The sequence below is a fragment of the Scyliorhinus canicula genome, chromosome 2 (genome assembly GCF_902713615.1).
Source record: "Scyliorhinus canicula chromosome 2, sScyCan1.1, whole genome shotgun sequence".
In the NCBI taxonomy this organism is placed as follows: Eukaryota; Metazoa; Chordata; class Chondrichthyes; order Carcharhiniformes; family Scyliorhinidae; genus Scyliorhinus; species Scyliorhinus canicula.
This window is the reverse complement of record NC_052147.1, coordinates 190,175,337-190,193,179: the sequence shown is the minus strand read 5'-3', so window position 1 is coordinate 190,193,179 and position 17,843 is coordinate 190,175,337.

Below are 17,843 nucleotides of genomic sequence, written 5' to 3'. Positions count from 1 at the left end.
GCACACACGGGGAGGATGTGCAGACTCCGCACAGACAGTGACCCAAGCCGGAATCGAACCTGGGACCCTGGAGCTGTGAAGCGATTGTGCTATCCACAATGCTACCGTGCTGCCCGTGCATCTCATTGATCTTTCCCTAACGCCTGTAAGGTGCTACTCCTCATAAGTCTTTTGCATTTGATTCTTATCTAGACTGCCTTCTAAAAGTGGTGCTGGGAAGAAACGCACCTTGTTTGGGGCTCGTGAATACTGGCTGCGGTTGTCTCTAGAAAGACGTCAACCTGTTGCTGGACATCCTATTTGGTTTTGTTAGCTTCATTTTATTGCTGTTGCTAGGCAAATTCATGACAAGTGCTATTTGGGTTGGTAGGCATTTTTTATATGGCGGGCATCCAGAACCAGAATGATCAATTGACAGGTTGATCTGATTTTTGCACTGTTGATTCAGGAAGGAAGGTTGGATGTCATGAGAGTGCCATGGTTTTAGTGTAGTGTTATGAATTCTTCTACATCCGCCAGAACAGACTGACAATTTCAATCCTTATCCAAAGGTTTGTATTTATTTACATGTATAAAACACTCACATCTTATTTTTAAATCATATTAGTGCTAAATTCCTAGCTGCCAGCTCAGTAGTGAAGATTGGGGCATTGATCTATGAATAAGTTGAGATTCTAATAAATGATGTTGACATAACAGCTATGGAAATTGAAAGAAAAAAAGTGAAACAGCTGTCAAGAAGTTTGTGGCTGTGTGAGTGAAGGTCAAGGATTGGGAAGTGTTGGGACCATTAAGAATAATACAGTAGTTGAAAAGGCTGATTGCTGCAAACAGGTTGTTAAAGAAGACGTTGGGCGAAAATACTCACTGATTATATTTTATTTTTGAGTGGACAAGAGCTTTGATTCAGTTCAAATTGTGCAATTATCTTAGCACATTAACTAATCACATTTTCTTTTACCAGGATTACTGTAACGTCACACAATTCTGTCTTGACAGGAAAAGCTCACTGATTATTTCAGAGCTGATAGTTGTAATTTAGCAAAATTATTTAATCACTTCTACAGCTTTTCTAATCAAGATTCTGATCTGGATTACTGTAATATCTTGTTGTTATGCTGACCTCCAAATTGGCTGTGATGCAATTCAACACTGTTCGTTAGATTGGAGTGGCAGCCAGAGATATTTTTGATTTTTCACAAGAGTAATGCTTGAAATTACTATACTGCTTCAATTAACTTGCAATAGTTTGGCTCAAATATGTTATTACAGTTTATTTGGAGCATGGCAATACATTTCATTTCAAAGTTAAAGAAGCAATTTATAGACTTCAACATGTGCGATGCAGGAGACGACTGGGCAGTGATCAGGATGGCAACGATTGCTGTGTGATCTGTATGGTATTTTGACTATTGGGCAGCACGGTAGCAGAGTGGTTAGCACAGTTTCTTCACAGTGCCAGGGTCCCAGGTTGGATTCCTGGCTTGGGTCACTGTCTTTGTGGAGTCTGCACGTTCTCCCCGTGTCTGCGTGGGTTTCCTCCGCATGCTCTGGTTTCCTCCCACAAGTCCTGAAAGATGTGCAGGTTAGGTGAATTGGACATTCTGAATTCTCCCTCAGTGTACCCGAACAGTCGCTGGAATGTGGCGACTGGGGGTTTTTCATAGTAACTTCATTGCAGTGTTAATGTAAGCCTACTTGTGACAATAAAGATTCTTAATAATTATTAAATTATTGCTCAGGCTCAGAATAGGTAAAACAGCACAGGTTGGGACTTGAACCTGAGATCTTGTTGCATTATATGGCTCATTTATATTTTATCAAAGATCAGTTATATGCCTGTAAATTATTCCATGTTTTGTTCACCTTTACTGTAAATATAACAATTAATTTAAAAGAAAATACACTGAAGATGAAAAGAATGGGCAGCCCCCCCGAAATGGACACGGGGATCGTGATACACGATTAACCCATACCCATTTGGAGTACCACAGGCAGCACACAATCGTTTAGCTGCCTGCTAATGTAGCCCACCCGAAGTGCAAGAGACTGAATTCCGAGATGAACCGGTAACAAAGAAGCATGCCCACTTGATCTCACATTCACAGCCACCAGCTCAGATACTGGCACTGTGCAAATCTTTTGAGGGTAATATCGTGGAATCTGCAAGTGGTGAGTCACCGGACATGGGTGGGCGACAGCCAGGCCAGGGGCAAAGGATAGCGCAGGTGCCAACTCCTCAGCAGGTGAGGTCATATACAAGTTCTGCTGTAAAGGACTCAGATGAGGATGTCATTGTGTGGCAGCTTTGAGAAAAAGGCTGTTGGTTATGCACGCAGAAATAATAATAATAATCTTTATTAGTGTCGCAAGTAGGCTTACATTAACATTGCAATGAAGTTACTGTGAAAAGCCCCTAGTTGCCACACTCTGGCGCCTGTTCGGGTACACAGAGGGAGAATTCAGAATGTCCAATTCCCAACAAGCATGCCTTTTGGGACTTGTGGGAGGAAACCAGAACCCCCCTGAGGAAACCCACGCAGACACGGGGAGAACCTGCAGACTCCATACAGACAGCGACCCAAGCCGGGAATCGAACCCTGGGTCCCTGGTGCTGTGAAGTAACAGTGATAGCCACTGTACCGCCCATATGCCTGCCTCATGGGCTGGCCTGCTAGGCAGCTTCCTGTCACTATCAAGGAGCATGGAGCAGTCTGGCACCAGCTGGGCACAGGGCTTTGTGCAGAACCTGGAGTCCACCTTTTCACTGTGAAAGTGGTGGCCAGCTCCATGAAAATACTTGTGGATGAAACACTGATGCAGCATCTGAAGCTGATTGCTCAGCTTCCATTGAAGTACAAGCAGAAACCATCCAATGTTTAAGTGCTATGATGGAAATTCTTAGAGGTAATGAATTCTCAGTTGAAAGCCGCCTTGGTGAATATTTACCTGAAGATCGGAGGCCGAATGTTCTTCACTGCTGAATCATTCCCTGACTGGAAGGGAATGCCAATTGTTGCGCGTTGTCCATTCATCTGTCTTTCAAGACACAAAATGCAGAATCGTCGAGCAAAAACTGGTAGCCAAGTTCCGCACATATGAGGATGGACTCAACCGGGATCTTGGGTTCCTGTACATTACATGTAACCCCTATCATAGATCATAGAATTTACAGTGCAAAAGGAGGCCATTCGGCCCATCGAGTCTGCACCGGCTCTTGGAAAGAGCACCCTACCCAAGGTCAACACCTCCACCCTATCCCAATAACCCAGTAACCCCAGCCAACACTAAGGGCAATTTTGGACACGAAGGGCAATTTAGCATGGCCAATCCACCTAACCTGCACATCTTTGGACTGTGGGAGGAAACCGGAGCACCCGGAGGAAACCCACGCACACACGGGGAGGATGTGCAGACTCCGCACAGACAGTGACCCAAGCCGGAATCGAACCTGGGACCCTGGAGCTGTGAAGCCATTGTGCTATCCACAATGCTACCGTACTGCCCAGGTTTGAGACAATTTCCACTCACACTGTTTGTTCTTGTAAAGACCCACATTCCAACCATTCTTTAAATTCCAATCTGTAATTATCTTGCGATTGTGTCTCTCCTATATATGTTGTGATTGTGAACCTGCCTCCAGTTGAAGAAGCAGCGCTCTGAAAGCTTGTGGTTTCAAGTGAACCTGTTGGGCTTTAACCTGGTGTTTTGAGACTTCTCTGATTCCTGGAAGCAAGTCAAGTCAGCACAGCTGAAAAGGGGCAGGACAACTCCTCCCACCTGGAAAACCCTGGAATTTCAAAACCAACTATTCAACTGCTGAAGTCAACGCTACTGAAATTATGAATCTCAAATGGCCGCAGCATTTCACCATCTACTCCTCAAAGATAAGTCAAAGACTAATTCATATATATTTTTCGAAACTTATTTTTTCCCTCACTTCTCATTCCTCTCTGTGAATATGTTTTAAAATGTTTTCCTTGCGCTTAGTAGCTAATAAACTCACTGGTGGGATTTTCCACCTCCAGCGCCACGTTTTGTGTTGACAAGGCGGCCTGCCATTGGCCGGTGGCATGATCTTCCAGTCCCATCACTGTCAATGGGTTTTTCCATTGTTCACACCTGCGACAGTGGAGGGTCATCGTCGGAGGGACCGGCTGATCACACCTGGGGGAACGGTCTGAAAATTTCAGTCCCTCATTCTTTAACTCAAAAAAGGCTGGTTAAATTGGCTCCTTTTAAAACATAAATACATTGGGAAGGGGTAAAGTGATCCGTAAGGGAAGGGATCCTTTTCGATGTATAAAGAAAGAGAGTCAGTCATGCCTCCTCACCCAGGGGAATATAAAGTTTGGGGTATCCCATCCAGAATTTAACAAATTTAGGCTTGTGCTGAAGCAGTTCCCACAGAGAGGACAGAGGGTAACAAATCGAGGGATCTTGTCCGTGATAACAAGTTTGGGGACATTGCCTGGGGAAGCTCAATGTGAACAAGTTCACATCACCTTAACATTCACTAGCAGCATTGCCCTCACCATGCTTGGAGGCTGTAGGTCTGTTTCCGCAAGTTGGTAGAATTCTGTGAGCACCTGTTCCCTCAATCCCTGCTCATGCACACACTGCTCCTGACTGAGGTGGAAGATATTTGATGGATAAAGCCTCCTGCTGAAAATTACCCCCCCCCCCCCCCCTTCCCCACACACTCCTTTTCCCTCCTCTGTCAGAATCTTTTCTTATTATTTGTTGTTTCTGCACCAAGCCCCTCTTGTGCTGCAGCCCAAGGAAAATGGTCACTACGTTCCCCGTTACTGGGTGAGGTGATCTGCTCAAAGTCCGTGCAGTCACAACCAACACTTTCCCACTGTTGTGCAACACTTCCCAGCAGACTTCACCAAATCAACAAACCTGTACTTTGAGGGTGGGGTGGTGGAGGGAGTCTTTTCCAATAGCTGAAAGCATATTCAACCATGTTTATTTAAGAAAGAGTGTCAGCTAAAGCGTGAAGTCCAAAATGGCAGCTCTGGTGTCATATCAGTGCTACCTCTGATTGATATCATAATTGATCTGCTTTTCCTACTTCCAGGGGCAGCACGGTAGTGCAAGTGGATAACATTGTGGCTTCACAGCGCCAGGGTCCTAGGTTCAATTCCCCGCTGGGTCACTGTCTGTGCAGAGTCTGCACGTTCTTCCCGTGTCTGCGTGGGTTTCCTCCGGGTGCTCCGGTTTCCTCCCACAGTCCAAAGACGTGCAGGTTAGGTGGATTGGCCATGCTAAATTGCCCTGAGTGTCCAAAAAGGTTAGGAGGGGTTATTGGGTTACGGGGATAGGATGGAAGTGAGGGCTTAAGTGGGTCGGTGGAGACTCGATGGACTGAATGGCCTCCTTCTGCAATGTATGTTCTATGATGTTCTATGTATAATGCAGCGTTAACATGCTCACCAAAGTGTTCGGTGTGGGCCACACTGCAAGTGAGTGTATGGACACCATTTCAGTATAAAACTAGCACGTGCAGTGCTCACACTATTGGCACTAAGGAGCTGTCTTTTGCAGTCTCTGCATTATACTAACTTCTTTAATAGTTACCACGATAAATTGGATATCTATATTTCAAAGTTATTTATAATTGGTCATGTTCCAATGTCTCCTCTTTTCAGGGAGTTTTGCCAGTCGACAGATGATACTTTTTTCCAGCATTTTGCCATGGGATAATGGGTATCTAATCGAAAGAAATTTGAATTCTACCATCAAATATTTGACTTTGTGCTGAGTCCAGATAGCAAAAGGTTCATTTTTGGTTCAGTGTTTCATCGCATTTTATATTAATACAGTGCAGGCTCGAGTGCACCGATGGATTGACAATAATATTCATGCCAATTTATCTGCTTCTTGATTTTTAAATGGGTGAAATATTCAGCCACAAGATAGCTAGACACATCCAAGAATACAAATGTTGAATCCAACGGACAGAATTTAAACAGGACAGGCGAAAGAAACAAAAACAGAAATTGAGGTTCAATCGTTTATCAGAATTGACTGAATCTTATCATCAGAATAATGGGAAGCAGGGCACGAAGAGAGGCATATTGCAAAGGTCATTGGTAGAATCCGAACTCTGGTTTGAACTTTAGCTCACAGATTTGTTTGTGGGTGCATCCATATAATTAAGAGTTCCATCCAACTGGTATTGTTTACTGATAATACTAAGAGCCCGTGGTTGTTTTCTACAAACAAAGGATCTTCCATCTGCAGTGTGCTTAATGACCTGTAAATCAAAATGTCATGGCTCATTGCCCTCCAGTTAACTGTAGCCATTAGCCTATCAAATAGTGCAGCGTGACAGAAACAGTTGGCCACGATTATGAACTTGGAGTTCAGGTTATTAACTAAATAGACCTATTGCATGGCAGGAATGGTGTCATCGATCTTACCAGCTTATAAGAAATTCAGCTCAACGTTGTTCAATTTTACTCAAAAGTTTCCCGTGAACGAGATAGATTTCAATCCTCGCACACCATTGTCATGGCAAAGACCACAGGACATTCAGTTCTTTGATGTTGTCTTGAATGATATGTTATAGCACCTTGGCAACCTTGTTGTTATTGCAACAGTGCTTCCTCTTCCTTCTCGATGAGATGATGCATACCTTTTTACCTTTTTACATTTGCAGTTATATATATTGAATATTTTCATTTCATTTTTCATTTCATATTGAACACAATAGAACAAAGCTTTACATGTTGACAATACCTTTTGTTGTGCAAATTCATGGTTCATGCATTTGGAGTGTCAATATTGCCTTTGGAAATTAGAGTTTTAACTGTAGGAAGTGATAAAGGTAGCCCTGAGGTAGTTCAATTAAAAGAGGTTTGGAATCTATTACACCATATGGGTCATTTTGATTGAAGATGTTAACAGCTAGAAAGATAAGCTCATAAAACTGGTAAGCTCATAAAACTGCAAGCGGGCTTATTTAGCTGAACAACTGGAGACAAGGGGCTGGGTTCTTACGCCCGCCCCCTGCTAGAATGCCACAGGCAAGAGGCGGACAATGGAGAGGTCCATTTACCTCGGGCAGGATTCTCTGTTCGCCGGGTGGATGTGTGAAATCCTTGCAGTAAGGGCAGTTCAGAGACATGTGTGTTTTGGGAGTTAAAGTTCAATTTGTCCAAACTCATTTGGTATACCCCGAAGTATTGTAAAATCAATTGTTTTCATCATCAAAGAAGAAATTCTCACAGAGGGATATTTTTAAAAGATGTTTTATTGGCATTTTCCAATTTTTACAGTGCAACAGTTTAACATATAGTTCACCTGATATTTACACGCTATGACGTTTCTTATTTGCAAATTTTACATAACCTTCCCACCGTCTGCCCTTCCCCCTCTCTACCACCCCCCCCCCCCCCCCCGCCCCGCCCCCTGCTGGTAGTCTGGCTCTATCCTGGCACCACCTGATATCCACCAGGAAAGCAGTGCACCAACTCCGTCAGGCACAGGGGTGTCGTATCACTGCATTCCACTCCTCTCTTCTGCAGTTCCTGTTGTTGTCTTTGTGGGTTCGGTGGGGAGGGCTTCCTGCCCCCTCCCCTCCTCCCTTTTTCCCCATGTCCTTCTTTGCGACTCTCTTGGGTTCCCTCCTTGCCTCCTCTCCCCCTCTTTTCGTCTCTATTATGCGGGCCCTTACCTGCTCTCCGCAGTCCCCCCTCCCCACTCTCTTCCTAGTCTATTAGCTCTGAACAGATCTTGGAACAAGCTGATGAATGGCCCCCACGCTTTGTGGAAGCCCTCGTCCGACCCTCAGATGATGTACTTGATCTTCTCCAGGTGGAGAAATTCCAACAGGTCTAACAACCAGGTCTTCCGTTATTTTCTTCAGGGTCATGAGTCTGTCCCCAGGTAAAAGTCCCTGACTGCTAGCATCCCCCGTCCTGTCTCCATTTTCTAAAGGTGGTGTCGAGCATGGCTGGCGGGAATTTGTGGTTGCCGCAGATGGGGGCCCTGGAGGGCATCCCAGTTAAACCGAAATGCTGCCTTATTTGGTTTCATGTCCTCAATGTGGCTATCACCACTGGGCAGGATGTGTATTTTGCCGGAGGGGTGCTGTCGTGACGAGGGCCGAAGGATCGTTCCCTTGCAGGAGGATTGCGGATTCGTGTCCAGTCATGGCCTATCTGGATCCTCAGGCAGCAGGATTTGCTTTGGGCTAGTTTGAATGGTCGACCTCCCAGCTCTGTCCCTCCCCCGCTCATGTTCACTGGGAATACCTCACTCTTACCCAGGTTGAGTTTGTAGCCGAGAAGGCCACAAACTCTTTCAGGAGTTTCAAGATTACTTTCAGGCCAGTCTGTGGGTTAAAGATGTACAGGAGCAGGTCATCCACGTACAGTTAGACTATGCTGTCTGCCTCCTCTTCGGATGCCCTTCCAACCTTTCGCGTCTTGCCGTGCGATCACCAGGGAATCAATTGCCAGGGCGAACAATGGCGGGGACAATGGGCAAGCTTGCCTTGTGGCTCTGTATAGCTGGAAGTATATAGAGCTGGTGGTGTTGGTCCGAACACTTGCCTTGACGGCTTGTACAGTGGTTTCACCCACTAGGTGAACCCCGTCCCTAGCCCAATCAGCTCCAGTACTTCAATGATGTACTTCCATTTGAATCTGTCAAAGGCCTTTTCTACAATCAGCTCTGGTGTTCTCTCCCCGGAGTGGGGGGAGGTAATTATTACATTTAGCAGCCACCTGATGTTCGCAGTTGGCTATCTACACTCGACAAAGCCAGACTGGTCCTTTGCGACCATCTCTGGTATGCAGTTCTCCAGTCTCTTAGCCACGATTTTTGCGAGTGTCTTCGCGTCTACATTGAGCAGCAAAATGGGTGTATATGATCTGCATTACGTCGGGTCTTTGTTTTTTTTGGGTATCAGTGATATTGTGGCCTGTGCTAACGAGTCTACGAACATTCCTGTAGGTGTGGGGCCAGTGCTGTTGTGAATTTTTTATGGAGTTCTGCCGGGAACCTATTGGGTCCTGGCGCCTTCTCTGCCCCATGGAGTTGATACTCTCTATGACCTCTCCCAGTCTTATTGGTGCTTTTAACTCCCTCCATCTATTGTCCCACGATTGGCATGTCCAGTCCATCAAGGAACCGTTTAATCCCCGCGTCCCCGTCGGGGGGTGATGCTCGGAGGTGTGCAGTCCTTGGTAGATGGTCTCAAATACTTGATTGACCTTTTTTGGTTCGCTACCAGTCTGCCTCTGTATCCTTCACCTGCGCTATCTCCCACCTGGCTGCCTGCTTTCTAAGCTAGTGAGTCAGTAAGCGGCCAGCCATCTCTCCGTGCTCACAAAAGGTCCCCTGTGCCTGGCGGAGTTGGTGCACTGCTTTCCTGGTGGACATCAGGTTAAAGTCCATTTGCAGCTTTTTCCTCTCCACTAGAAGCTCTACGGTTGGGGCCTCGGAGTACTTTCTGTCTACCTCCAGAATGGAGTCAATCAGTTGTTGCCCAGCTGCCCTCTCTTCCCTGTCCCTACAAGCCTTATAGACTATAATCTCTCCCCTAATCACCGCTTTCAGCATCTCCCAGAACTTGGAAGGTGAGATTTCCCTGTTCCAGTTGTTAGTAATGTACTCGCCTATAGCCTGTAATAATTGCTGGCAGAACATCTTGTTGGCCAAAAGGTTTATGTTCAACCACCAGGGGGCACCCACCATGGCCACCAACTGTGTGTACTGTACGCCACATGGGTAAACCCCTGCACTCCGGGGTCTCCCTTTGTTTAGGGACCCTCCAAAGTAGCTGCTTGCGGTGCCAATTGTTCCCTCAACCTGCACCTTACCTGCCAAAGCCAATCTACACACTAACCCTTTCTTCCCTTTGTGTTTCCTTTGTGTTCCTTCACCCTTGTCACCCCTGCCCCCCCAACCATCTCCGCTCCCTAGGACGCACCCTCCCGTCACCACCTATGCATTCTCCCTCCCTATTCCTGCATCCCCAATCCCCTAGCCAGGTTCTCCCTCCGTGCTGGGAGGTGTGTCGCAGCCCCCCTCACTGTCTTTCTTCCTGTGCTAGCTATCCGTGCTAGTTTGGTGGCCCTCCTCCCAGGGCTGATCTTACCCCTATCTTTTGCCCACTGTCTGTTTGCTCCCTCTGCCTACGCCTCACCCTCATCTGCATTCCTCTGCTTTCACCCTTCACTGTGACCCGGTGTCTTTCTGGTCAGAGTGAGGCAGCACAATCCTGCTCGAACATATGAAGTGTCCAGGAAGTCTCTTTCTCTTTCTCGTTACTCTTCTGCTCCACCTTCATTGCTGCCTCACCTGCCCCTTGTCCAGGCCGTTTGTCCGCACAAATTTGTCTGCCTCCACCAGGGTGTTAAAGTAATGCTCCTTGTTCTGGAACATGTCCCAGAGGCTGGCTGAGACCGCATTCCGAATCTTACACCATTTTTGTACAGGCCGATTTTGCCTGATTAAATTCGGCCCTGCATTGTGCCAAGTCCGCCCCAATGTTCTGATATATCCTGGTTTTGTGTCCTTCCCAGATACTCGCCTTGATCTGTCCTGCCCACCCCATGATCCTCTCAAGATCCTTGTATCGATGTAGCTTCATGATGACCAAACTCAGTTGTTCCCCCTCCTTGGGTTTCGGCCTGAGCGCCCTGAGCGCTCTGTCAATCTCCGGGGGCGGGTTGGGGAAGCTATCTTTCCTGACTAGGTTGGCCAGCATTTGCCGATGTAGCCCGTCGGGTCCCTGCCCTCAATACCCTCTGGCAGGCCCACAATCCGAATGTTCTGGTGTTGGGATCTGTTCTCTTGGTCCTCAACTTTCCCTTTTAAACTCCCTTGGGTCACCACCAACCATTTGACTTCTGGCTCCAGGGCGAAGATCTTATTGCTCTGGTCTGTCGATGCTTTCTCCAATTCGTGGATCATTTTTTTCTTGCACTACACCTTTTTCTCCAATCAATCTATCGGTTTTTGCATGGTGACCATCGCCTCTGTCACCGTGACCTTGACCCCCACCTGGATTTTGAACATTATCACCTCTTTCATGGCAGTCAGTTAATTTGATAAGGAATGTCTTCCATCCATCTCCTGGTGGTGGTGGTGGGGAGGCCTCCCTCTATCTTGGGTGGCCAGGGCCCCCTCACCTCATGGGTCCGCCGGATTGCCCGCCTGCTGCCCGTGGCCTTTTACACCTCTTTCCTAGAAATTACAGTGCAGAAGGAGGCCATTCAGCCCATCGAGTCTGCACCGGGACTTAGAAAGAGCACCCCACTTAAGCCCCATGCCTCCACCCTTTCCCCTTTATCCACGTAACCCCACCTAACCTTTTTGGACATTAAGGGCAATTTAGAATGGCCAATCCACCTAACCTGCACATCTTTGGGCTGTTGGAGGAAACCAGAGCAACCGGAGGAAACCAACACAGACATGGGGAGAACATGCAGACTCCACACAGACAGTGACGCAAGCCGGGAATTGAACCTGGGACCTTGGAGCTGTGAAGCTACAGTGCTAACCACTGTGCTACCGTGCTGCCCAAACCCTGCAATTCTGCTGTCCCTTCAACCCCTCGAGCTCCCATTCACTAGCATTCTGGATCTATTCCTTTCTTTTCTTGGTTAAGGTGGAGTTTCTTTTGAATTTTCGTGCAAAATTCACCAAGACGTGCCTATTTGGTTATGGTCTGGTGAAGAGCCACCGTCACCGGAAGTCCTAACAGAGGGATACTTAATGTTATGGCTCATTGCCCCCTTCCAAAATACCCATCTTCCAAAATTCGTAATATGGCGACTTGGGGCTTTTCACAATAACTTCATTGCAGTGTTAATGTAAGCTGACTTGTGACAATAAAGATTATTTAAAAATTACGTAGAAAATCTCAAAGGGATTTGACAAAGGGTGGAATTTTCCCACAAAATGGCAAATTGTCAGGTTATTACTGAAAACCGATGTGTTCCTCCCCGTTACAGCCAGGTTTTCTCTCCAGATATTTTGATACTAGGAAAAAAATCAGGGGGGCGTGTTCTCCACCATCACTCTTAGAGACAGCAAGCCCAGTTCTACATAGATCAGTATGCCCTTGTTAAAGGGCACTTCACTCTCAAAGTTAAATTAAAGGCCCCCCTACCACCATCGCCGGGGCTTCAGTGCCCCCCCCCCCCACAACACCATAATTGGCAACCCAACAGTGGGAATCCCCCATAGGGTTCCCTGGAGTCCTCACCCCTTGGCATCGCCCCTGGCCCTGCCCCTTGGCCACACTTCCAGGCCATATCCCTGGCAGTGCCAGCCTGCTGTGTGAGGTTGGCAATGCCTCAGTGCCAAGGGGTAGTGCCAGACCGCTGCCTTGCCAATTCTCTGACCACCCATAGGCTACACCGGTCTCTGTGCCTCTGGGTGGTCATCTTGACAGCTGGAGAGCAGCAATTATTCTGTCGATGGGGAGGATGGAATCATCTGAAGCCCCCAGAAGATATAGCTCTTTAGGAATATTTAAATGCATGCAGATTGATGGTAATCTGGTTCACGCCCAGATTATGTTGCCATCATTCTGAGATGTCCCCTGCGCAAATCCCGTTATGGCCCTCTCACAAGAGTTTTAAAAAAATTTTAGAGCACCCAATTAATTTTTTCCAATTAAGGGGCAATTTAGCGTGGCCAATCCACCTACTCTGCATATCTTTGGGTTGTGGGGGTGAAACCCACGCAGACACGGGGAGAATGTGCAAACTCCACACGGACAGTGACCCAGAGCCAGGATCGAATCTGGGACCTAGGCACCGTGAAGCAGCAGGGCTAACCCACTGCACCACCGTGCTGCCCTTCTCACAAGAGTTAACGACTGTAACAGGATTTGTGCCCACGCGAATGAGCCTGAGACACCCCCCCCCAAAAGTCAACATGTGTTTATGAAAAGGAAATCACGTTTGGCAAACCTAGTGCAGTTTCTTGAGGGCGTAACTAGTAGAATAAATTTTTTTTTTTTTTTTAATTTAGATTAGCCAATTATTTTTTCTAATTAAGGGGCAATTTAGCGTGGCCAATCCACCTACTCTGCACATTTTTGGGTTGTGGGGGCGAAACCCACGCAGACACGGGGAGAATGTGCAAACTCCACACGGACAGTGACCCAGAGCCGGGATCGAACCTGGGACCTCAGCACCGTGAGGCGGTTGTGCTAACCACTAGGCCACCGTGCTGCCCTACTAGTAGAATAAATAAGGGTAAACCAGTGGATGTGGTGTATTTGGTATTTCAGAGAGCTTTTGATAAGTCCCACCTAAGAGATTAGTGTGTACAATTAAAGCGCATGGGATTGGAGCTAATATATTAACATGGATTATGAATTGGTTAGCAGACAGGAAACAGAGAGTAGGAATAAATGGGTCTTTCTTGAAGTGGCAGGTGGTTAGTGGGATCCCACAGGGATCAGTGCTTGGACCTCAGCTATTCACAATATTCATTAATGAATTAGATGAGGGAACCAAAACTAATATTTCCAATTTTTCTGATAACACAAAATTTGGTGAGAATGTGAGTGGTGAGGAGGATGTTGAGAAACTTCAAGGTGATTTAGACAAGTTGAATGAGTGGAAAAGTACTTGGAAGATGCCATGTACAACGCTGATAAATGGGGAGGATGGAGGAACAGAATGGTATTATTTAAATGGTGATAGATTGGAAGATGTTGACAAACAAAGGGACCTGGATATCCTCATCCACCAGTCATTGAAAGCAAGCATGCAGGTACATCCATCAGTTAGAACATGTAATGTCATTATTGAGATTAGGGAGGTCCTCTAGTTTCAATTTATCTGGATGTTTTTTGAGAGAGTCAATTGCAGCTTGTACATAGTGTGTGCAGTTTGCAGTTCACTGAGAGAAGATAGTCAAAAAGCAAATGACAGTTAGTAGGCCTGTACTGCAGCAGGGGGACAGCTAACTTCATCATTCATCTCATGGAATGTGGGTAGGGCTAAGCTTCAGTTCAGGTTTCATGTGGAAAATGAAGCTGGAAATTTAGTTTGAAGCTACTGAAAAAAAATCTACTGTGGCTCTTACAGAATCTAGTGGCAAAATAAAACAACCAACAGATTAGTGTAGGCATAAAGAAGGCAACCAGAACAAGGGACTAAGGCATCTGCAGTCAAAGGTAGTAAATTAAAGTCTTACCTCTGAGACAAGCTGGAACTGAGAAGAATTAAAGTACTTTCCAGAGGACTGTGGCACGCTATGGGTGGTCCCAGCAGACCTAATTAACTTTAAGATTGAAGTGGCTTGGGGAAAGTAAGAAATTAAAGTGAGTGCATTACATACATAGTTATAACTTAACTACTGTTACGATTTCTTGGGCACGATTCTCCCCTCCCACGCCAGGTGGGAGAATCGCGGGAGGGCCGCTCTGGCACCCCCCGCGATTCTCCCACCCCCCCCAATCATGGGCCGCTGTTTTTCACAGCGACCGTGGGCCTGCCGTTCCCGACCGGTTCACGCCGGCGGCAACCACACCTGGTCACTGCCGGCGTGAAAATGGCGCCAAAAGCTGTTTTGTGGCTTGTGGGGGGCGGAGAGGGGAGTGAGCACCACGGCTGTGCTCGGGAGGGGACTGGCCCGCAATTGGTGCCCACCGATCGTCGGGCTGGTGTCTCAAAGGGACACACTCTTTCCACTCCGCCGACCCGCAAGATCAAGCTGCCACGTTTTGCGGGGCAGTGGAGGGGAAGGCGGCAATCGCGCATGCGCGGGTTTGAGCCGTCAGCCGTCGTGACGTCAGCCGCGCATGCGCGGGTTGGAGCCGGCCAAACTGCGCATGCGCGGCTGACGTCATTAGGCGCGCCGGCCACGTCATTCTCGGTGCTCCGGGCCTTGACGCCAGCGACAAGGCCCCGCGGCCGAGATTTACGGCACGGCCCTCCTAGCCCCTGGGGGGGGGGGGGGGGGGGGGAGAGGGGGGGGGGGAATAGGGGGCAAGGAGCGGCCTCCGACGCCGTCGTGAACCTCTCCGCGTTTCACGACGGCGTTGGGCCTTGCGGAGAATTCCGCCCCTTGTCTTTTGAATTATTTCATATTCAATTACATTCTTTGATTAAACATGTGGAATCTTGTGGTGCCTTTTCTTCGTTAGACCAGGGTGTTTGGATTCCTTTTTGGATGTTAATGGTCCCTCACCAAATTGTAACCTTTTTTAAAATGTTGGCATATTGCCTGTTGGAAAAGAAGGCTAAGCATTTCTAAGAGGTGTTTCTGATATTGCAAATGGGCTGGAAGAGCTATTGGGGTTCATGGAGGTACATAAAGATCATTGACTGGCATTGAACCAATAAAGTGAGCCATGTTGTAATTCCTGAATTTTAACCAGTTGCCTGTCCAGCTCAGAGCCCATGAAAAGAGAATTGTTTCTTCGCTAAACCCAAGAACAGCAAAATCAAAGCCTGACTTCTCGAGGTCATCATTAGACGTTCTGATGAAGAACTGAATAAATGCGACTTTGTGAAAATCTGACTGTTATTCATTTCATTTAAGAGAATCGGCTATGCTCAGATGAATATCATACACTGTCTGGCTGATACAGGCCACATAGATTCATGTGTCTAAATGATTTATCATCTGCAAGCGAAATTACACAGACTTGTACATTATAATTTCAGAATATAACATGTCCTCAGCCAAAATCAAGCCTATCTTTCTCCTTTTGCCATGTTCTAGAGTTAACAACTGAGCAAAAATTAGCTAACATCAACATCTTGTCCGGAATCCCACCAGCCCTTTGGAGACAGGCTTAGAGGTTGGAAGTTGGAAGAGGTTCCCGTACCAGCCTCCCTGGACAGGCGCCGGAATGTGGCGACTAGGGGCTTTTCACAGTAACTTCATTGAAGCCTACTCGTGACAATAAGCGATTTTCATTTCATTTTCATTTCAAGTGTGAAACAATGGTGGCAAAAAGCATCCGGAAGCAAGGACGACATATTCTTGCCACCATATGATCACAACAGTTTGACGATAGCTGCTGACTGGAAGCAAGCTGTCAATTAATTCAATAATATGGCCTACTGACAGCCATTTACGATGGATTTTATTAATTCCCGCGGGTGGAGAGGTTTATAATCTATATCAATAAATTTAAAAGCACTTGAAGCCTGACTTCGGAGCAATCTTAAATTTCACTTTAATCTTATTAGTAACACATTTCTGAAATTCCACTGTTCCGGCCAATAAGAAATCAACCAACATGCATTATGAGAACGCTTGAAAATTTCAAATTTTGATACCAATAAAAAATTGCGGATCTTCTTTTAATTGAACACCCATCTACTTTCAGCAAAACAGATTGCACCAAAAAATACCCATATATGTGGCATCATTCAAGCCATAAAATTATGCATTTCATTTACATAGCTCCCACTTAGCATTGATTGACTCTTTAGGTGCTTCGGAAATACTTCTCTGAAGCATTTTAGGGTGGCACAGTGGCACAGTGGTTGACACAGCACTAGGGGACCCAGGTTCAATATTGCCCAGCACAGAAGGTAATTTGGGATCCCTCCCACAGATCAATCGATAGGGACTATACCCTTAATTCATTTGAAATTAATTCTTTACATGAACACCGCATAAGCTAATCTTTCCAATGAGCCTTGGAATCTCCACGGCAACTCCATTTGCATCCTTGAGCAGGTTTTTTTATTATTATTTGACAAGAAGGATGAGCAAAATTGCCTTTGCAGCTTGAAGATGATTTGCCTTTTGCTATCTGTTTCTTACTAATACTTCTTTAGCATTCTGATTAGAAACATTTTTTTTTGTTAAGCGTGAACAATAATGCATGATTTGGTAAACTGCAGATCCACTGAATTTCCAAAAACATGTTCCATGTTTTGTTTCTTTTGTGCCTTTTTCAGGGAAGGTTTTCTTAACAACAGCATATTTTGCTAGAGATGACATCAATACTAATAAAGTATTAGTATTCCAGGTTCGGATCCCACCTTGGGTCACTGCCTGAGTGGAGTCTGCACGTTCTGCTCGTGTCTGTGTGGGTTTCCTCCAGGTGCTCCGGTTTCCTCCCACAAATCCTGAACGATGTTCTTGTTCGGTGAATTGGACATTCTGAATTCTCCCTCAGTGTTCCTGGACAGGTACCGGAGTGTGACGACTAGGGAATTTTAACAGTAATTTCATTGCAATGTTAATGTAAGCCTACTTGTGACAATAATAAAGATTATTATTATTATTATTAAAGTGACTCTCTAAGTTAAGGATTTAACCCACTTGGCCAAGTTAATGAAAGGGTTAAAAATTCATTTTAGCTAAAAATCCTTTGCAAAACAGCAGAGAGACAACATCACACGCACATTAATTTCATACAGATGCACAGATGCAAAGGCCTTGAAAAAGCTTTTTCTAGCAGGCACTGACCCTTATTTACAAGAAGCTGCACCTGATCCATTAAAACTCCTCTCAGATGAAGAGTCTCAGAAATAGAAGACAATAGTACTGTTATTCTAAAAGTGGCATATTTTCTTTCAAATAAGCTGTTACATTTACACAGGATCCAGACCTGCAAGAACTGCAAAGAAGGCAGATTGGCACAGCCTCCAATTAGTCGAGAGGTAGGTCTCCTCAAAGCTGAGACAAAGCAGAAACTATCCTGCATACTTTTGATTGGAAGTATAAACTAGTTTGTTGTGTGTTTGAATATCTTGAATGTATTTTAAAGTTGATTTGAATCTTGCATTTACTTCTGGGTGGAGTTGTATTTTACATTGATGGATTAGATTGTCTTGCATTTAAACTTCGTAATATTCCCAAAATTCTCTGGAATTCTTCATTGAAGGATTCTA